This window comes from Panulirus ornatus, chromosome 1 (genome assembly GCF_036320965.1).
Source record: "Panulirus ornatus isolate Po-2019 chromosome 1, ASM3632096v1, whole genome shotgun sequence".
NCBI classification, from domain to species: domain Eukaryota; kingdom Metazoa; phylum Arthropoda; class Malacostraca; order Decapoda; family Palinuridae; genus Panulirus; species Panulirus ornatus.
In genome coordinates this window covers 34,346,849-34,367,122 of record NC_092224.1, presented here as the reverse complement: position 1 = coordinate 34,367,122, position 20,274 = coordinate 34,346,849, and the positions used below count along the sequence as shown (strand labels likewise).

Sequence of the window (20,274 nt, the reverse complement as noted above, 5' to 3'; positions counted from 1 at the left end):
AACACCAGATTCGTATTCAACATGAGAAGTATTTCATATACTGAGGTTTTTACGGAATTCTATTTTCATGAGAAAAATACTAAAGATTGCATGATGATTTTTAGCCGAAAAATTTTTTTTTTAAAAATTGGGATATAACAGAATTATTTGCCTATATTTATTATATAATCATAGAAAGTATCTTATAATACATCTCCTAGGCGATAGATGAGAAGAAAATATGATGAAATTATTAGGAAATGTTTTAATGTTATAAAGATTTAATGATCTTTTTACAGTTCATAACAATGGCGAAAAAATATTTTAACACCAAATTTGTATTCAACATGAGAAGTACTTCTTATACTGAGGTTTTTACGGAAATCTATTTTTTATAGAAAATTGCTAAAAATTGCAGGTAATAGTTCAGGATAATTTTTAGCCCAAAAAACTTTTTGTTTCAAAATTGGGATATAAGAAAATTATTCGCCTCCATACATCATATATTCATAGAAAATATCTTATAATGCATCTCCTAGGCGATAGAGGAGCAGAAAATGCGATGAACTAATTAGGAAATGTTTTAAGGTTATATGAAATTAATGATCTAATTATAGTCCATAATGTTGGCCAAATAATATTTTAACACCAGATTCGTATTCAACATGAGAAATACTTAATATACTGAGATTATCACGCAAATCTATTTTCTGAAAAAAGTTTTAAAAATTGTAGGTAATAGTTCAGGATAATTTTGAGGCCAAAAAACTTTTTGTTTCAAAATTGGGATATAAGAAAATTATTCACTTCCATACATCATATAATCATAGAAGATATCTTATAATGCATCTCCTAGGCGATAGATGAGTAGAAAATACGATGGAATAATGAGGAAATTTTTTAAGATTATATAAAATTAATGATACATTACAGTTTCATACGACGGCCAAACAATATTTCAACACCAGATTCGTATTCAACATGAGAAGTATTTCATATACTGAGGTTTTTACGGAATTCTATTTTCATGAGAAAAATACTAAAGATTGCATGATGATTTTTAGCCGAAAATTTTTTTTTTTTCAAAATTGGGATATAACAGAATTATTTGCCTATATTTATTATATAATCATAGAAAGTATCTTATAATACATCTCCTAGGCGATAGATGAGAAGAAAATATGATGAAATTATTAGGAAATGTTTTAATGTTATAAAGATTTAATGATCTGTTTACAGTTCATAACAATGGCCAAACAATATTTTAACACCAAATTTGTATTCAACATGAGAAGTACTTCTTATACCGAGGTTTTTACGGAAATCTATTTTTTTGAGAAAATTGCTAAAAATTGCAGGTAATAGTTCAGGATAATTTTTAGCCCAAAAAACTTTTTGTTTCAAAATTGGGATATAAGAAAATTATTCGCCTCCATACATCATATAATCATAGAAAATATCTTATAATGCATCTCCTAGGCGATAGATGAGCAGAAAATGCAATGGACTAATTAGGAAATGTTTTAAGGTTATATGAAATTAATGATCTAATTATAGTTCATAATGATGGCCAAATAATATTTTAGCACTAGATTCGTATTCAACATGAGAAATACTTAATATACTGAGATTTTCACGCAAATCTATTTTCTGAAAAAAGTTTTAAAAATTGTAGGTAATAGTTCAGGATAATTTTGAGGCCAAAAAACTTTTTGTTTCAAAATTGGGATATAAGAAAATTATTCACTTCCATACATCATATAATCATAGAAGATATCTTATAATGCATCTCCTAGGCGATAGATGAGTAGAAAATACGATGGAATAATGAGGAAATTTTTTAAGATTATATAAAATTAATGATATAATTACAGTTTCATACGACGGCCAAACAATATTTCAACACCAGATTCGTATTCAACATGAGAAGTATTTCATATACTGAGGTTTTTACGGAATTCTATTTTCATGAGATAAATACTAAAGATTGCATGATGATTTTCAGCCGAAAAAAATTTTTGTTTCAAAATTGGGATATAACAGAATTATTTGCCTATACTTATTATATAATCATAGAAAGTATCTTATAATACATCTCCTAGGCGATAGATGAGAAGAAAATATGATGAAATTATTAGGAAATGTTTTAATGTTATAAAGATTTAATGATCTGTTTACAGTTCATAACCATGGCCAAACTATATTTTAACACCAAATTTGTATTCAGCATGAGAAGTACTTCTTATACCGAGGTTTTTACGGAAATCTATTTTTTTGAGAAAATTGCCAAAAATTGCAGGTAATAGTTCAGGATAATTTTTAGCCCAAAAAACTTTTTGTTTCAAAATTGGGATATAAGAAAATTATTCGCTTCCATACATCATATAATCATAGAAAATATCTTATAATGCATCTCCTAGGCGATAGATGAGCAGAAAATGCGATGGACTAATTAGGAAATGTTTTAAGGTTATATGACACTAATGATCTAATTATAGTCCATAATGATTGCCAAATAATATTTTAACACCAGATTCGTATTCAACATGAGAAATACTTGATATACTGAGATTTTCACGCAAATCTATTATCTGAAAAAAATTCTAAAAATTGTAGGTAATAGTTCAGGATAATTTTGAGGCCAAAAAACTTTTTGTTTCAAAATTGGGATATAAGAAAATTATTCACTTCCATACATCATATAATCATAGAAGATATCTTATAATGCATCTCCTAGGCGATAGATGAGTAGAAAATACGATGGAATAATGAGGAAATTTTTTAAGATTATATAAAATTAATGATACTTACAGTTTCATACGACGGCCAGACAATATTTGAACACCAGATTCGTATTCAAAATGAGAAGTATTTCATATACTGAGGTTTTTACGGAATTCTATTTTCATGAGAAAAATACTAAAGATTGCACGATGATTTTTAGCCGAAAAAAATTTTTGTTTCAAAATTGGGATATAACAGAATTATTTGCCTATATTTATTATATAATCATAGAAAGTATTTTATAATACATCTCCTAGGCGATAGATGAGAAGAAAATATGATGAAATTATTAGGAAATGTTTTAATGTTATAAAGATTTAATGATCTGTTTACAGTTCATAACCATGGCCAAACTATATTTTAACACCAAATTTGTATTCAGCATGAGAAGTACTTCTTATACCGAGGTTTTTACGGAAATCTATTTTTTTGAGAAAATTGCCAAAAATTGCAGGTAATAGTTCAGGATAATTTTTAGCCCAAAAAACTTTTTGTTTCAAAATTGGGATATAAGAAAATTATTCGCTTCCATACATCATATAATCATAGAAAATATCTTATAATGCATCTCCTAGGCGATAGATGAGCAGAAAATGCGATGGACTAATTAGGAAATGTTTTAAGGTTATATGACACTAATGATCTAATTATAGTCCATAATGATTGCCAAATAATATTTTAACACCAGATTCGTATTCAACATGAGAAATACTTGATATACTGAGATTTTCACGCAAATCTATTATCTGAAAAAAATTCTAAAAATTGTAGGTAATAGTTCAGGATAATTTTGAGGCCAAAAAACTTTTTGTTTCAAAATTGGGATATAAGAAAATTATTCACTTCCATACATCATATAATCATAGAAGATATCTTATAATGCATCTCCTAGGCGATAGATGAGTAGAAAATACGATGGAATAATGAGGAAATTTTTTAAGATTATATAAAATTAATGATACTTACAGTTTCATACGACGGCCAGACAATATTTGAACACCAGATTCGTATTCAAAATGAGAAGTATTTCATATACTGAGGTTTTTACGGAATTCTATTTTCATGAGAAAAATACTAAAGATTGCACGATGATTTTTAGCCGAAAAAAATTTTTGTTTCAAAATTGGGATATAACAGAATTATTTGCCTATATTTATTATATAATCATAGAAAGTATTTTATAATACATCTCCTAGGCGATAGATGAGAAGAAAATATGATGACATTATTAGGAAATGTTTTAATGTTATAAAGATTTAATGATCTGTTTACAGTTCATAACAATGGCCAAACAATATTTTAACACCAAATTTGTATTCAACATGAGAAGTACTTCTTATACCGAGGTTTTTACGGAAATCTATTTTCTTGAGAAAATTGCTAAAAATTGCAGGTAATAGTTCAGGATAATTTTTAGCCCAAAAAACTTTTTGTTTCAAAATTGGGATATAAGAAAATTAATCGCGTCCATACATCATATCATCATAGAAAATATCTTATAATGCATGTCCTAGGCGATAGATGAGCAGAAAATGCGATGGACTAATAAGGAAATGTTTTAAGATTATATGAAATTAATGATCTAATTATAGTCCATAATGATGGCCAAATAATATTTTAACACCAGATTCGTATTCAACATGAGAAATACTTAATATACTAAGATTTTCACGCAAATCTATTTTTCTGAGAAAAATACGAAAAATTTTTCGCTCAAAAAATTTTTGTTTCAAAATTGTCATATAACAAAATCATTCTTCTCCATACATCATTTAATCTTAGGAGAAATGTTTTGATGCATCCCCTAGGCGATAGATGAATAGAAAACACAATGGGAATGATTAAGAATATGTTTGGATTAGAAAGATTCAATGATCTAATTACAGTTCATAACGATGGCCAAACAAAATTTTAATACCAGAATTAATACGAGAATTTAGTACGAGAATTACTTCTTATGCCGGTATTTCTACGCAAATCCATTTTTCCTGAGAAAAATAATGATAATTGTAGGTAATAGTTCAGGATAATTTTTAGCCCAAAAAACCTTTTATTTTAAAATTGGGATATGAAATAATTACTTGCCCCCATACATCATATAATCAGAGAAAATATCTTTTGATAAATCTCCAGGGCGATAGATGAGCAGAAAATACGACGGGAATGATTAGAAAATGCTTGGATTATAAAGAGTTAACCATTTAATTACAGTTCGTAAAGATGGCCAAACAATATCTTAATACCAGATTCGTATTCGACACGAGAAGTACTTCTTATACTGAGGTTTTTAGGCAAGTTCGGGATCATTTTTAGCCATAAAACTTTTTGTTTGATAATGGGGATATAACAAAATCATTCGCCTCCATACATCATATGATTATAGAAAATGTCTTAAATTGCGTCCAGTAACTGATAGATAATGAGAAAATAATATTGGAATGGTCAGAAAATGTTTATCTATTCTAATTTCTTAATGATGTAATTACGTGCCATAACGATGGTCAAACAATATTTCATATCCAATTTCGTATTCAGGATGAAAAATATTTCATATCCTGAAGTGTTTACACTAATCTATTTCCCTGAATAAATTACCAAAACCTGCCAAAAATTGATCATGGGGCCCCGTTCCTGGAAAAGAATTTCCTTTTGACGCCCTTGCTTTAGTCAAGCAATGCCTTTTGTGTGTTTTGTAAGCCCTCACGATGGTCAACAACTGATCCTAGTCTGTTAGAATGTATTTGTCAATAGTTTTCTTTTTTTTAATTCTCCCATTCACAGGGAGACAGAAATGATGAGGGATTAGTTTACTGCTTATCTTCCCTTCGTTTCGTTTGGGTTTATAGCATTATGCAGATTGGAATTGATTTCAAAGTTTTACTACTCACAAGATGGTCCTGCGCGTCGTTGTACAGAGAATCTTGGATATTCTTTCAGTTTTTCCTATGTACTCTGGCCAATGAGACAAACTATACTCGTACGTGCAATAAGAGAGGAGACATACCAACCCAATCTACGGTTCTTATGATCTCAGCAAATGGTCTGTGAGTTCAGGTGATTGATCCATGTCGAATCGATGGTAAGGTTCAGGGGATTTTAGTTGCTCTCTGGGGTAGTGGTCATACCAAGCAGGGTGTGAACATGGGTAGTAAAGGTGACCTTATCTATTTATATTTGATGATGCGTCTAATATCAACGTCTCAGCTTACTTATCTGCTCTATAGGGAAAGTATCTACATGTAAAATCAGGATTGTGGAACCCCTTGCCAAAAGAGTATGTTCAGGAAGAGAGTGTCTATATGTATATATATATATATATATATATATATATATATATATATATATATATATATATATATATATATATATATATATATATATATATATATATATATATATATATATATATATATATATATATATATATATATATATATATATATATATATATATATATATATACCCTTTGAATACCTTCAAGGAAAGATAAAATCTCTAAAGATATAATAACACACATGCCAGGAACATAGGCCTGAAGTCTTCTTTCCTAATTTAATCATGTCTCCAGGCACTTGTACAAAGGGTGCAGAGGAACTTCGAACCACGTCCCAATCCAGCATAATCCTCACCTGGAAGGAAAATCACAAACCAGTTCCAGTGGGGAGGGAGGAGTGGGTCTTAAACATCACCTCGGTGGCGGTGTGGTGGCGGCGGTGGTGGTGGTTGGTGGTGGTGGTGGTGGTTGGTGGTGGCGGTGGTGGTCGTGGTGTAGGAGGCAACAGGGGGGGTATGGCCAGCTCCGACCCTTCAGTTGGTCTCGGGCCATCACCGGCTGCGGAGCTGAGCACACCTCACCGGCCCGGGGGTAAAGCTTGCGCATGAGAGGAAGAGCGGAGGAGGGAGGGGGAACAGTGCGTGTGTGTGTGTGTGTGTGTGAGTGAGTGAGTGAGTGAGAGCGAGCGAGAGACAGGGAGGAGGTGGAGGCGACGACTGGCTGCAGCTGCGTCGCGTGCGGGCGACCCTAGTGCGTCAGGCGAGTCACACACACTTGGCTAGTAATTTCCCCTCATTCTGGAGATTCCCTATTCACGGAGAACAAATTACGATAGACCAACGTTAGTGGTGCTACGTAAAAAAAAATATATATATATATATATATATATATATTCATGGTACAAAAAATATATATACGTATATATATATATATATATATATATATATATATATATATATATATATATATATATATATATATATATATACCTCCAACCCAGAGGTGTTTATTGAGAAGAAGGAGGAGGTATTATAAGGGATGTCTCTGTGTGTGTGTATATCTTGGTGTGCCATTGCACAGGTGATAGAAAAAGAATGCTAAAGATAAACTTTGATATGCAGAGTCTGTAGGCAGTGACTCGCCTCAGCATGGAGAGTCCACTGACTCTCCTCCCTACCGTACAGGTCCCATGCTTGTACCGCTGAGTATCGGATCGGTAAATTGTTTACAAGTGAAGTTGAGATCCCATGGTGATCGTTGATGTTGCAGGGAGTTGGCTGGGATACCGAGGCTCTACCTGAAAAGACAGGTGACCTGTGCTTGATGAATGAAGCAGCTCTCTGGGACGAGAAGGACACACAAGCCAGTACCACCGCATCATCCGGGACTGTTAATCAAGGAGTGGTGTAAAAGGATTTCTTTAGAAACAGCAGAGAAATATCATTCAGTGAATAACTTTGGTTTTGGTGTGGAAACTGATCGAAACGGATTGTTATGGTAGTAAGTGAAGGACAGTGACTGCTAAGGGCATACTAAATGAAAGGGTATAATGTGGATGAATTATGCAAATGAGTTTGATGAATAGATACAGAACAGGATCGAATCTGGTGGACGTGTTTTAAAGAGACATCAACAAGCCACTAAAGACATCACAGATGCTGGACACAGAAATGTAGCATGATTAAAGTTTGCAATTAGGAACAAATATGGAAACTTGTCTGAATGTTGACGTAAGACACGGTGATAAATCCTGATTTTCAGGTGAGTGATGGGTCCTTTTTAGCTACGTCGCTTCTGGCTATATATGGCGAGTCTTATATCAAGGTCTTGTTTCTGATCGACTCCATTCGTAAGGTAGGTGCCGGCAGATATGAAGGAGCTGCAGCTTATTCCATATTAACACATTTCTTTACGGTATGATCACAGTAAGAAACATGTAAGTGTTGTCTATAGTCATAAATGGGCAAGTGGTAGCTGGAAAAAGTAAAAGCAAGAGACAGGAATCAATTCTTCTCCACTTGTTTCGACGATGTCTTTCCCAGAAGAATCAGAAACATCTAGTTGAATGTGATTATATATATATATATATATATATATATATATATATATATATATATATATATATATATATATATATATATATATATATATATGTGTGTGTGTGTGTGTGTGTGTGTTAGCTAGCACGACACGGGCAGTTGAATGCCTTAATGAAGGCCATCTCATCAACAGACACTCTCTCTCTCTCTCTCTGCATACACACACACACACACACACACACACACACACACACACACACACATGTATATATATATATATATATATATATATATATATATATATATATATATATATATATATATATATATATATGCGGTTAATACCACAAGGAAAAAAATGTTTCAATCAAGCGCTTTCGTATATTACATTGTCAGGAGTGAGTACAGTTAGAGAGAACCAGAGTATAATACACCAGCCACCCGCCACTGGACGGGGCTGGCAGGTGAATGAATTATGAAAAAGGTGAAGGGATTAGGACACAGGTCACCCTCGACGACCTCATCTCCCCTCTCTCAGGTTACAGACCCAGGCTAACCCATGTTCTGGCAAACATATTCACATTTTATTTTTCATACTTTTCATATTTTTTCATATTTTTCATACTTATCTAATTCCTATAAACTAACTTACTGATTCGTATTGATATCTCTGCTATGTTTGCCAGGAGACGCTTCAACAATATTTCTGTCCTTTACTGAGTTATTATATGTGATAATCTTAACATTGCTCCAGTGAAATTGATGACCAGTTTGATGATATTCACCTTAGGGATTTTCGGGCATCAGATTATGAAGGTTATCACATACAGTAACTCAGGCATGGATTGAACATTTGCTTAATCGTCTATTGTCCAAGACAGTAGAGATATAACTAGGAATGTAAATGTTGGTTTATATAAATTTGTTAACTTTATAACTGAAAATTTTCTAGGTATGTTTTTCAGAACACAGGTTGACCTAAGTCTGTAACGTGAGAGAGGTAAGGTGAGGTCTTCGAGGGTGACCTGTGCCCTCATCCCTTCACCTGTGTCATAATGCATTCACCTACCCCGTCCAGTGGCGGCCGGCTGGTGTATTATAATCTGGTTCTTCTGTGTCTGTACTCACTCCTGGCCATGTAATATATGAAAGCGCTTGATTTCGGTCCCGTGTGGTTTTACCTGCATATATATATATATATATATATATATATATATATATATATATATATATATATATATATATATATATATATATATATATATATATATATATACATATATATATATATATATATATATATATATATATATATATATATATATATATATATATATATATATATATATATATATATATATATATATATATATATATACGCAAGTTCAGTTGCCTAAAAAGCTTTCATCTTTGACCCCATTCAAATATTGACCAACACTCTATGATGTTAACGAGAGGGATCTGCAATAACGACCGTTTAACGTTGGTGGGAGAGGCGTAGTATATACGTGGCCCCAGGAGGTTTCATGTTAGTGTAAAAGGCGGCCCATCTACCTCCTCGTCCGGGAACCCCACCAGACATTACTGGTGACAATGTCTCGTCCCTCTGTTCTCTATAGATGGTATAGATGACTCCCCTCCTCACTCTGCAATGACCTTCCTCAGTGTCTCTAGTGGGTTTCCTCTTAACACTCCCCAATCGTTTGATCGCTCGTCGCTGACGGTGTTAGATATCGAAGGAGGTGTCTTAACCCCGTCATTTCCTTAAAGACAAAGATGACAGATTTTCTCCGTCATTCCACCCGTTTATTTTTCTGACATGAGCGATGATAACGTCTTCGTTACTCCGTTATTTCTCCACCTTGTTTATGTTCCTCGTCATTTCCTCATGGGTTGAGCTTAATGGTCGTGATTACGAGTTCATGAACTCAGATTATCTTTTGCCTCTGTTTAGCCTGACTTGATGATTTGGACAATAATGATGACAATGGAGGGTATATCTCGTCTAATTATCTGGCTGGATTTTGCAAGGACTGAGACAGCTATAGTCTGCATCCATGTACAGATTTTGACCCATAGCTAAAGACTTTGACCTACATCTAAAGATTTTGACCCATATCTAAAGATTTTGACCCATATCTAAAGATTTTGACCCATATCCAAAGATTTTGACCCATATCCAAAAATTTTGACCTATATTCAGAGATTTGGACCCATATCCAAAGATTTGGACGTTGCCTGTGTCTCAGCACCTAGTTCAGGAGACTTTAGATGAGATGGACCTGATTTATTCTTAAAAGCTGATGCTTCTATGACACTATACATAGAGGAGAAGTCTGACGATGTTTCGTAATAAATTTGCAACGTAAGAAATTGTCGTAGGGGAAAAAATACATGCAATGCTTCTACGCAGATCTGTTTCAGGTAGAATATATTCGTCGTAGTTACTGATGAATTTCCATCAGTTAGACATGACTGGTAGATGGCCTTACGATGCCCCTCGCAAGTCCTTGGTCCATTTTCTGCGCTGTGTTCCCTCATCCTTGCTTGCAATTTACCTGCTTTGTGTCGTAGGGTCTGCGCGTCTGGCTGCATGACTTGCTCAGGGTTCGAAGCGACAATGGTACGCCTCTGATTAATTCCACTCTGCTGACAGGAATGTTCGGAATTCGAATCACGAGGAAGGGTCGTTTTCGTGGAGTGGGGCCGACCATGACAGTATTGGAATACACACGAAACATATCTGTTATACTTCGAACATGGGTTGACGCGTTTCGTAAACCTGGCGTGCTTCTTATCAACAGAATATATATATATATATATATATATATATATATATATATATATATATATATATATATATATATATATGGATAGATAGATAGATAGATAGATTGATTGATAGGTATATATATATATATATATATATATATATATATATATATATATATATATATATATATATATATATATATATATATATATATATATAGAGAGAGAGAGAGAGAGAGAGAGAGAGAGAGAGAGAGAGAAGACTCCGAAATGAAGAATTATTTTGAGTTCGTATTTTGGAAAGTGAGTGAGTTTAGTTTTTCTTCGAAAAGAAGATTAATCAATTCATTTGGTATTTTTAGAACATTTTTTTTTCTTTTTCAGGTATTCATTTCCATTCGAATCAAGAAAGTACTTTTTGGGAAAGATGCAACTTTAGAAACAAACCTGTATGACGTATATTCATATCCAAACTGGTATTTGCCTCAGAAGGTTGTTGTCCCATGCCTGTGGAAACACATGGAGATGTTAGAGGACGTCGAAAGGAATAGAGAGGGAGGAAAATACCGGAATTGTGTGGCATGAGGTCCCGAACAAATAAATACAAAGGGGATGGGGTTGGTAATGACATGTATTCTGAAGAGGGTGAACAGTGATATGGTTCTGTTTAGACGAAAGACGAACGGGTCTGTAATCTGTTGAGAGTGAGGGGGAGTGGGGCAGGGAGTTGAGCCACTCGCTGGTAGCATGAAGAGACGGCCCTGGCGGCAGACTCGATTGAGAAAGTGCAGAAGTTGGTGTGTCTGAGGGTGGGAGAATGTGTGTGTGTGTGTGTATAGGAGGAAGTTAAGAGTTAAAGGGAACGCAAGCAAGGTAATGGGATTTAGTAGAGAGAGAGAGAGAGAGAGAGAGAGAGAGAGAGAGAGAGAGAGAGAGAGAGAGAGAGAGAGAGAGAGAGCAATGATCATCATAGCTTGCTCTCCTTCATGGGTTATTATGTTGGAAGAATTGGGAGGACATGATATACGTTAAGGTCGGGAGTGTAGCGTCATCCAAAGGGGTTTTCCACAATTAGATTCCCATCATCTACGGTACATCAACACGTCAGATGCCACCGTAAGAGGTGGGCGGGGCATGAGAGAGTTATGGGGGTGTAAAATGGTCCTTGTGTCACTGGGTCACACGAGCGTACACAAACTCTCCCCCACTGCTCGTGACATCTGAGGACCTGCAGCTTGTCATCAACAGCTTCCATGATTGGTGAGAACGATGGATCCAGCGACCGTGCCTCTCAGCGCACTTTCATACAACGCATGAATCTCCTGCAACGCCAAGGATTCGATCCTCTACCACCCGTGATGGATTACCGGTAATCGGATAGGCAATCCTCTGTTATGGGCTTCATGGCCTGATGGTTAGTTATCGCCTACACAAAGATATATAAAAGATACAACCCTAGTATCTCTTGCGTTTCGCATGGGGAGATAACAGGGCGGGAGGAGGGTGTCTGGGAACTCATACCACTTGGAATATCACTTTTCAAAAACCAGAAACGGAAAAAAAATAGCGTCAGACTGGTGTGTGTGTGTGTGTGTGTGTGTGTGTGTGTGTGTGTGTGTGTGTGTCATTTGTAGCCAGGATGAAAAGAAAAGAGGTAGTTGCTATGACTGATGAGAGGAACTCGGGTGCCCTGACTCTAAGGTGTAAAACTTGGAGTAATCATGACTTTAATAAGCATTCAGGAGGACGAGAGGCGTGTGCATGGGAAAGAAGAAATTGGATCGGTATGGTATATGGGAGACGAGGAGGGAGGGGCGATATACCTTTAGGGAACAAGGGGGAAAAGAAAACTACCCAAATATCTCCTGCGTGTCGGAGAGAAGGCTACTAAGTGGGCTGGGAGCTAGCTGGAGGCTGAGAATCCTTCCCTCCTGAATTATTACTTTCCACAAAATGGAACGAAAGAAAGAAAAGCTTATATATATGATAGAGTTGATAGAGATGCTCTGTGGAAGGTATTAAGAATATATGGTGTGGGAGGAAAGTTGTTAGAAGCAGTGAAAAGTTTTTATCGAGGATGTAAGGCATGTGTACGTGTAGGAAGAGAGGAAAGTGATTGGTTCTCAGTGAATGTAGGTTTGCGGCAGGGGTGTGTGATGTCTCCATGGTTGTTTAATTTGTTTATGGATGGGGTTGTTAGGGAGGTAAATGCAAGAGTCCTGGAAAGAGGGGCAAGTATGAAGTCTGTTGGGGATGAGAGAGCTTGGGAAGTGAGTCAGTTGTTGTTCGCTGATGATACAGCGCTGGTGGCTGATTCATGTGAGAAACTGCAGAAGCTGGTGACTGAGTTTGGTAAAGTGTGTGGAAAAAGAAAGTTAAGAGTAAAAGTGAATAAGAGCAAGGTTATTAGGTACAGTAGGGTTGAGGGTCAAGTCAATTGGGAGGTGAGTTTGAATGGAGAAAAACTGGAGGAAGTGAAGTGTTTTAGATATCTGGGAGTGGATCTGGCAGCGGATGGAACCATGGAAGCGGAAGTGGATCATAGGGTGGGGGAGGGGGCGAAAATTTTGGGAGCCTTGAAGAATGTGTGGAAGTCGAGAACATTATCTCGGAAAGCAAAAATGGGTATGTTTGAAGGAATAGTGGTTCCAACAATGTTGTATGGTTGCGAGGCGTGGGCTATGGATAGAGTTGTGCGCAGGAGGATGGATGTGCTGGAAATGAGATGTTTGAGGACAATGTGTGGTGTGAGGTGGTTTGATCGAGTGAGTAACGTAAGGGTAAGAGAGATGTGTGGAAATAAAAAGAGCGTGGTTGAGAGAGCAGAAGAGGGTGTTTTGAAGTGGTTTGGGCACATGGAGAGAATGAGTGAGGAAAGATTGACCAAGAGGATATATGTGTCGGAGGTGGAGGGAACGAGGAGAAGAGGGAGACCAAATTGGAGGTGGAAGGATGGAGTGAAAAAGATTTTGTGTGATCGGGGCCTGAACATGCAGGAGGGTGAAAGGAGGGCAAGGAATAGAGTGAATTGGAGCGATGTGGTATACCGGGGTTGACGTGCCGTCAGTGGATTGAATCAAGGCATGTGAAGCGTCTGGGGTAAACCATGGAAAGCTGTGTAGGTATGTATATTTGCGTGTGTGGACGTATGTATATACATGTGTATGGGGGTGGGTTGGGCCATTTCTTTCGTCTGTTTCCTTGCGCTACCTCGCAAACGCGGGAGACAGCGACAAAGTATAATAAAAAATATAAAATAATATATATATATATATATATATATATATATATATATATATATATATATATATGTATGTATAAAAGAAATGATTACATTTATCGTGTCTGACGTCCTGTTACGTGGAAATTCAGAATTACTTTAATACTTGAAAGTGTAATAGAGTATTTGTAAAGTTTTACTTTTTCGGTAAATGAATAAAAGTTGCACTGTGAATAACCTTTCATGAATTCACGCGGTTAGATATGATTTATGTATTCTTACTGCTCTCTGAATCTATGATAAATCTTGTGGAAAAAGAAAGATGGGGAAATGTAAAGAGGTAATAAGAATTATTGTACCTTGCTAAGTTTTGTAGTAAGCAAGAGGGGAAATAGATCAGATCAAGCGTAAATATTCTGGAAAAGGTTCTTCGTGTTCTACTGGGATGAAGACTGTTAATGGATGCTTCCTCATGATCGTGTGTTTGTGTGTGTGTGTGTGTTTGATAGTAAGCGCTTTGTTTTCAGTTGGATAGTTTTAAGACAGTCTTGTTGACTGCCAGACGTAAGAAGAAATGTGGTTGTTTAGTGTAGTATGTGGGTCATGTGTGTCATATATTTTTTTTGTATTATGTAATAATGATCAGGGTATAGTTATGATGAGGATATAGTGAAGACGAGGATGTTGTGAGGATCATAGGTGATAGTGAGAGTGAGGATGTAATGAAGATCGGGTGATAGTGAGGGTGAGGATGTAATGAAGATCGGGTGATAGTGAGGGTGAGGATGTAATGAAGATCGGGTGATAGTGAGGGTGAGGATGTAATGAAGATCGGGTGATAGTGAGGGTGAGGATGTCATGAATATCGCGGTATAGTTAAGATGAGGATATATAGGGAAGATGAGGGTTTGGTTAAGGTGGCAGATGTTGCCAAATAAGCAGGTGCTAGCGCGTAGCCGTCACTGCTAAAAAAAAGAAAAAATTAGCCAAGAGAGAGAGAGAGAGAGAGAGAGAGAGAGAGAGAGAGAGAGAGAGAGAGAGAGAGAGAGAGAGAGAGAGAGAGAGAGAGAGAATAATAACCTTCACGCAGAAAATGGAAAACACACATCTGAAAATGGAATATTCCAACAATTTCGTCACTTAAAAGAAAGAATATTACTATGCAAATGAGATTTATATAAAGATTTCATATAACGTGGATTTCTTTTTTTTTTTTCCCCTCCTTTTTTTCCCCCTCTTGAGTTCTCTTGATCGCTACGTAATGTGGTGCATTTGACGTCAAGTTTCGTTCGAATTTATTTCCAACTGCTGATAAGTACTAAAATTTTACTGATCATGAAAATCATTATTTTCTGTTGGTTATCTGGGACGGCAGTGGACCGTTGTTGGCTGGATAAGATGTTACACAGTTCTCATTTGCATTCTCAGTTTTAGGGAATCGTAGCGTTAATGAGGCCCTTAGTGTGTCTGTAATGATAATGATGATGATAAATGATGAAAGCAATACCGATATTTATAATGTTAATCATAATGGATAATTATAATGATAGTAATAACTATAGTGACGTAAATGATGATAATAATACTAACAATATGAATGATATTATTAGTATCAATAATAATGATAATAACGATAATGATAATAATGATAATGGTGATAATGATAATGATAATGATAATAAGATGATAATACTAATATTACTACTACTAATATTACTACTACTACTACTATTACTACTACTACTAATGATAATAATGATAATGATAGTAATGATAATGATAATAGCAACAGTGATAACTGCTTATTGACTAAAACGGAAATATACAAAGAAAACATTTGCAGTAGCTGTAACAAGGGAAGGTGGAGTTAGCAGACATTATTCACACAAATACTATTGGTTATATATGAAGGTTACAGTGGCCGCTGCGGTGTGTACATGCTCAGGCGGGCTGGATGCAGACGTGGTGTTGAAATACAACTATGGGACGAGGGGATCTGGTGGCAGGAGGTGACGGTGGAGAAAAGGGTTTGCGGCAACTTCTTCTTCCCGCGTTGTTCAGGTGTCCAAGGAATGGTTGGAGAGAGCTGGGAAGACCTGTTGTCAGTATTGCCTCACACTGCGTCACCCCTTGCCTCACCTCACCCTGCACCACCCCTTGCCTCACACCGCGTCACCCCTTGCATCACCCTGCACCACCACCTACTTCAAACTGCGTCACCCTCTGTCTCACACTGCGTCACCACCTACCTCAACCCTGCGTCACCACCTTGCCTCACACTGCGTCATCATATGCCACGCACTATACCTCTTCCTGCCTAACCCAACCCTCCCTCCGCCTCCTGCCTCTCCTTCTGAGATACTCCTCCCTACACTCCCTCTCCCCCACTCCCTCTCTCCCAATCCCTCCCTCTCTCCTCAACTCCCTCCCTCTCGCTCCCTTGATGTACGATCTCCAGGCGTCAGGACGGGACATGCTACAGGAGTCCCCACCCACTTACGTCAAGACGCGTCTCCCATCATAATTACCGAGGTGGACAGTGGGATGCTGGGGGAGGTGGATATTGAGGAGGTGGGGGAGGAGGCGGCCTCCTCCGCCTCGGACGGATGGGCGGGTGGGATTATGGGTTAGGTTGGGGGGTGGCATGGAACCGATGGAAAGGCGATGCTTCGCCGGACAGGAGGAGGGAAGAGGAGGTTGTGTTACACGGATGGGGTGGCCGTAGACGGATAGGGTGACCGTAGACGGGTGGAGAGGTTGTAATTTTGGACGGGTAGGGGGTGATATTGGACGGGTGGAAAGGGTGATGTTGGAGGGGTGGAAAATGGCACTAGATGAATAAAAAAAAAAGGAGGAAATTGAGGGAGTACTTTAGAAAACCAGACTACAGAAGACCTGATGGTCGATGAAGAGGTTATCTGCTGGAGGAGATTAATAGTATCATAAGTCCCCCAATCTGTAAAGGTGAAGGATCTTCCCACCCACATCCCCTACACCCCCCACCCCTACTACCACTTTCCCCCCCCCCCCCCTTTCCCCCTCCCCCTGCCCCCTCCCCACCTTCCCCCCTTCCTCAGCTGGAAGGTGAACAGCTGTGAGGAAGGAGCACCGACCGTGTTCTTACGGAGGAAATATACCGACCAGGGTATTTACCGGATGGGATGAAAAGAATTCTGATCCATAGTCAGTGAATGCTTTTAGGAGGATGAATTTTAGTTAATGTCCTGTAAAGACAAAATTGAACAGAAAGCATATGATATCATCACTCCCTAACAGCCTTATTAGCTGATAATTGACAATCTTTTTTGCCAGTGTGGTGTGTGTGTGTGTGTGTGTGTGTGTGTGTGTGTGTGTGTGTGTGTGTTATATTTACTGATAAATAGTGAGAATGGAACAACATGCACACGAATCAGTGAAAGGGGTTGAACATATTTTTCGTTTAGCAGTCAGAGGCAAGGGAAAAAAGAAACAAGATCCAGTTTATATGATGGTGGAAGGTCAGGGCATTAAAATGTGCACGAAAAGGTAGTACACGAAAGTGTGGTTGAGAGGGGGCGTCGTGGTGGCGACGGTGTAGTCATGAGTGCAGAATGAGATGCCTCCGTAGGTCACATCCACAAGTCCACCTTGTTCCTCACCAGGTTCAGTGGTGTAACGCCTTCTGGACTGACTGCGGTGTCGACCATGGACGTGCTCCCTCATGGCGACCTGGAGGCACAGCCCTCCTCCTCCTCCTCTTCTTCCTCCTCCTCCTCCTCTTCTTCTTCCTCCTCCTCCTCCTCCTCCTCCTCCTCCTCCTCCTCCTCCTCCTCCTCCTCCTTCTTCTTCTTCTCCTTCTTCTTCTTCTTCTCCTCTTCTTCCTCTACCTTCTCCTCCTCCTCCTCCTCCTCCTCCTCATCCTCCTCCTCCTTTTCTTCTTCTTCTTCTTCTTCTTCTTCTTCTTCTTCTTCTTCTTCTTCTTCTTCTTCTTCTTCTTCTTCTTCTTCTTCTTCTTCTTCCTCCTCCTCCTCCTCCTCCTCCTCCTCCTCCTCTTTGACGACATGTGGGGTCAGGGTCACGTGTCCTGCCACTTGTGAGCCGCCTCAGAGAGTCACAGAGGCGAAGGCAGGAAGTCTCTCATGTCGAGAGATAAAGTCTGGGAAGAGACAGAGGGGTTGGGGGATGGCGGGGTGAGGGGGGAAGAAAGGAAGGGAAGAGAAGGCATGCGTTGGGGGAGGTGGGGAGGAGGGGGGAAGAGAGAGAGAGAGAGAGCGCATGACAATCCCACAAATGGATTCGAGAGAAATACGGCGACGTCCCGATCCAATGGGAGATCATTCCCCAGTCATGCCATGAGTCGTACTGTCATGAGAGGAGGAGGAGGACGGGGTTTAGGCGTGGTGGGGTGGTGGTCGTCTCTCAGTCTGCCCTGGTGACATGTGGGTGTCGAGGTGAAGCCCGTGTTGCCTGTTGTCTGTCAGGAGGTGGTAGACTGGTTCACTTGCATTCCCAGCGACTTCCACTTTCTTTTTCGTCTCCCGCCTGTCCTTCTGGGACGTGAGTTCACACAGTTTCGGGGAGAGAGAGAGAGAGAGAGAGAGAGAGAGAGAGAGAGAGAGAGAGAGAGAGAGAGAGAGAGAGAGAGAGAGAGAAGTGCGTGTAGGAAAAGTTGTGGGAGGGGGATCTTAAGAATTGCCCTCCAAGGCTTAAGAAAACCAGTTAGGAACTGCAGGAAGTGTGAGAAATTAGGGGAAATTAAGAGAGAGAGAGAGAGAGAGAGAGAGAGAGAGAGAGAGAGAGAGAGAGAGAGAGAGAGAGAGAGAGAGAGAGAGAGGCGACGAGAAGCATCGGCTGAAGATGACCTGTACTGTTGTCCTGGGCTGTACGTCCAGGTTTTTGCACCCCATCTGCCTACACTCGCAACCTGAAGCTCGCGTCTGTATCTGTAGACTAAGCAATAAATCTAAATCGAGACATTCCGAAATCCTATAGAAATAGGACGTAAATTCAGCTTAATAGAACCCTTCACAAGCTAAGCTGTTGTATGATTAGTGTACATAGCGTAGAGTTATTACAGAAAGATTTATCGAAGAATTATTGCACCCTTCATGTGAGTGTTTGGGGGTCATACAGGTTACAATACATCTTCGTTTATTTCATACATCTTTTCCTGTGAGACTTGTACTCTCGAGGGACTGGCCAAGTATTTTAAGAAACTCTACTTATTTTCTATAATCTTCTACTTACGAGGGATTGGCTAAACATATAGAGGACTCTACTTGTAAATCTCGCTCGTGTATGGTGGTAAATCCCTTAAGCACAATGATACGATCCTCTACTTTAAAATCTCGCTCGTGTTTGGTGGCAAATCCCTTATGCACAATGATACGACCCCTTGAAGGTCACGGTGCGACCCCTGAGCACAACGGTACAGCCCTTGATCAACGACTTCACGACCATTTAAAGTACGACGGTATGGTCCCTGACCACGACTTTGAGACCCCTTACTGTAGATGGCTCTGGCCTTCTCAGACCTGACGAACTTAATGGTCAGGTCTATAATAGCCCGGCAAAAGCCACCTTACCGACCCAAACGTTGTACCGTCGTGCTGTCGAACGAGCGAGGCCCTTCTCACGAGGGTAATAGCTGTTAACCTTCTGGTTAAGACATGGGAGAGGTGTAGGGTCGAGATGGCGATGGATATTCCAGTTACACGTTAGAACTTTTCCCGTTAGTGTGCGTGTTGAAGCTCGTATTGGGGTCGTGTGGCCACTCGAGAACCTCGAGGACTGAACGTAAATACACAACACAAAACACCTGTCATACCGTACGGTCGTACTGGCGCCCACAAGAAAGCAGGATGAGCCTCTTACAGGTACTTGAAGGAGCTGGAAAAGAGAGTGGGAAAATTAAAAGAAAATTAGGATTACAGTAAAGACTACTTTTATGGCGGGAAGATGGCGTGAGGTTGGGTTGTATGATTATCACAAGACACACACACACACACATACAAACACACACACACACACACACACACACACACACACACACACACACACACACACACACACACACACACACACACACACACACACACACACACTCACGCACAGGGTGGCGAAGACCACTGAACTGGGACCTACCTGCTTTTCTTGGAAACCTTCTTGATTAATGTGATTAATCTTGATAATCATTGAGCACTACCTACTATCACGTAGTCACGACA

At 38.6% G+C, this 20,274-nt stretch overlaps 1 protein-coding gene across 2 annotated transcripts in view; it reads left to right on the top strand.

Moving 5' to 3' along the window:
- The first annotated feature begins 6,581 nt into the window (after window positions 1–6,581).
- The window catches only part of 5-HT2A (5-hydroxytryptamine receptor 2A), a 533,377-nt gene continuing 519,684 nt past the window's right edge, over window positions 6,582–20,274 (top strand). For both annotated transcript variants that reach the window (XM_071660360.1, XM_071660371.1), the window contains exons 1-2: window positions 6,582–6,628; window positions 7,307–7,798. The gene's annotated coding sequence lies outside the window, so the exon portion shown is untranslated. The remainder of the gene's footprint in view (window positions 6,629–7,306; window positions 7,799–20,274) is intronic.